This window comes from Ursus maritimus, unplaced genomic scaffold, assembly GCF_017311325.1.
Source record: "Ursus maritimus isolate PB19 unplaced genomic scaffold, ASM1731132v1 scaffold_152, whole genome shotgun sequence".
Lineage (NCBI taxonomy): Eukaryota > Metazoa > Chordata > Mammalia > Carnivora > Ursidae > Ursus > Ursus maritimus.
The window spans coordinates 10,991-14,320 of NW_024423920.1; positions in this window are offsets into that span (position 1 = coordinate 10,991).

A 3,330-nucleotide genomic window follows, 5' to 3' on the forward strand; every position below is an offset into this window, starting at 1 on the left:
GGAACTATTAAAGATATTTTGAATGTAATTGATTTATCTGTCTAAGTACATTCCAGGTCATATGTTCTTATATCTGAATGTATTTTTGAGATTATGTTGTATCATATTCTATTGTACGTGAGATGTGTGCAAATCTGATTGTGTAGAATCATGCAATAGTATTTACAATAACGTCTCTCCCTCTGTCTGCATCTCTTTCTGATTCTTTCTGATGGCTCTCCCTCTTTTCCCCTCATCCCCCTCCTCCCTAAAATGTATGTATATACTTACAGTACTCTAAGTCTCTTTAAGCTCAGACTGAAAGACCTTTCATATTTATGACTGATGCCAATACCAGCTTCATTATTTCATTTTTCTTATATTATGTATTAATAATTTACTTTTCATGAAATTTGGAACAAAATTGGTATAAGCTATGATAATTGTCTTTCTCTGCTTGACTTATTTCACTTAGCATTATCTCCTCTGGTCCCGTCCATGTTGCAGCAAATGTTGAGAAAACGTTCCTTTTGATAGCTGAGTAATATTCCATTGTATATATGGACCACATCTTCTTAATCCAGTCATCTGTTGAAGGGTATCTCGGCTCCTTCCACGATTTAGCTATTGTGGACAATGCTGCTATGAACATTGGGGTGCATATTGCCCTTCTCTTCACTACGTCTGTATCTTTGGGGTAAATACCCAGTAGTGCAATGGCTGGATCATAGGTCAGCTCAATTTTAACTTTTTAAAGGACCTCCACACTGTTTTCCAGAGTGGCTGTACCAACTTGCATTCCCACCAACAGTGTAAGAGGGATCCCCTTTCTCCACATCCTCTCCAACAATTGTTGTTTCCTGCCTTGTCCATTTTTGCCATTCTAACTGGCGTAAGGTGGTATCTCAGTGTGGTTTTGATATGAATTTCCCTGATGGCTAATGATTTTGAACATTTTTTCATGTGTCTGTTAGCCATTTGTATGTCTTCACTGGAAAAGTGTCTGTTCATATCTTCTGCCCATTTTATGATTTATTTGTTACTTGTGTATTGAGTTTGAGAAGTTCTTTGTAGATCTTGGATACCAGTCCTTTATCTGTAGTGTCATTTGCAAATATCTTCTCCCATTCTGTGGGCTGCCTCTTAGTTTTTTTGACTGTTTCCTTGGCTGTGCAGAAGCTTTTTATCTTGATGAAGTCCCATAAGTTCATTTTTTCTTTTGTTTCTCTTGCTTTTGGAGATGTGTCATGAAAAAAGTTGCTGTGGCCGATGTCGTAGAGGTTGCTGCCTCTGTTCTCCTCTAGGATTTTGATGGATTCCTGTCTCACATCGAGGTCTTTCATCCATTTGGAGTTTATATTTGTGTAAGGTGTGAGAGAGTGGTCAAGTTTCATTCTTTTGTATATACATGTCCAATTTTCCCAGCACCATTTATTGAAGAGACTGTCTTTTTTTCCACTGGATGTTTTTTCCTGCTTTGTCAAAGATTAGTTGACCATAAAGCTGAGGGTCCATTTCTGGGTTCTCTATTCTGTTCCATTGGTCTATGCGTCTGTTTTTATGCCAGTACCATGCTGTCTTTGTGATCACAGCTTTGTAGTACAGCTCGAAATCCGGCATTGTGATGCCCCCAGATTTGTTTTTATTTTTCAACATTTCCTTGGAGATTTGGGGTCTTTTTTGCTCCACACAAATTTTAGGATTGCTTGTTCCAGCTCTTTGATAAATGTCATTGGTATTTTGATCAGGATGGCGTTGAAAGTGTAGATTGCTCTGGGTAGCATAGACATTTTAACTATGTTTATTCTTCTGATCCATGAGCATGGAATGTTTTTCCATCTTTTTGTGTCTTCTTCAATGTCTTTCATCAGTGTCCTGAATTTTCTAGAGTATAGATCATTTGCCTCCCTGGTTAAGTTTATTCCGAGATATCTTATGGTTTTCAGTGCTATTGTAAATGGAATCAATTCCCCAATTTCTCTTTCTTCAGTCTCATTGTTAGTATATAGAAATGGAACTGAATTCTGAGCATTGATTTTGTATCCCCCACATTACTGAATTGTTCTATGAGTTCTAGTAATTCAGGGGTGGAGTCCTTTGGATTTTCCACATAAAGTATCATGTTATCTGCAAAGAGAGAGAGTTTGACTTCTTCTTTGACAATTTGAATACATTTTATTCTTTTTCATCTGATTGCTGTTACAAGGACTTCTAGTACTATGTTGAATAATAGTGGCGAGAGTGGGCATCCTTGTCGTGTTCCTGATCTTAAGGGAAAGGCTCTCAGCTTTTCCCCATTGACGCTGCTATTTGCTGTGGGCAAAATTTTCAGAGATGGTTTTTATTAAATTGAGGAATATACCCTCCAACCCTACACTCTGAAGAGTTTTAATCCAGAAAGGATGCTGTATTTTGTTAAATGCTTTTTCTGCATGAATTGAGAGGATCATATGGTTCTTGTCTCTTCTCTTATTAATGTGTTCTATCACACTGATTGATTTGAGAATATTGAACCACCCTTATATCCCAGGGATGAATCCCACTTGGTCATGATGGATAATCCTTTTAATATACTGTTGGATCCTATTAGCTAGGATCTTGTTGAGAATTTTGGCATCCATATTCATCGGGATGTTGGTCTGTAATTCTCCTTTTTGATGGGGTTTTTGCCTTGTTTTGGGATCAAGGTAATGCTGGCCTCATTGAATGAATTTGGTAGTTTTCCTTCTGTTTCTATTTTTTGAAACAGCTTCAGGAGAATAAGTGTTATTTCTTCTTTGAATGTTCAGTAGAATTCCCCAGGGAATCGGTCAGGCCCTGGACTCTTGGTTTTTGGGAGGTTTTTGATCACTACTTCAATCTCTTTGCTGTTAATCAGTCTATTGAGATTATCAGTTTCTTCCTATTTCAGTTTAGTTTATAGGTTTCCAGGAAGGCATCCATTTCTTCCAGGTTGCTTAATTTATAGGATATAGTTACTGATAATAATTTCTAATGATTGTTTCTATTTTCTTGGTGTTAGTCATGATCTTTCCCCTTTCATTCATAATTTTATTAATTTGGGTCCTTTCTCTATTCTTTTGAATAAGTCTGGCCAGTGGCTTTTCGATCTTATTAATTCTTTCAGAGAAAGAGCTTCTAGTTTTGTTAATCTGCTCTACTGTATTTCTGGTTTCTAATTCATTGATCTCTGCTCTAATCTTTTTTTTTTAAGATTTTATTTATTTATTTGACAGAGAGAGAGACAGCCAGAGAGAAATGGAACACAGGCAGGGGGAGCGGGAGAGGAAGAAGCAGGCTCCGAGTGGAGCAGGGAGCCTGATGCAGGGCTCGATCCCATAATGCCGGGAT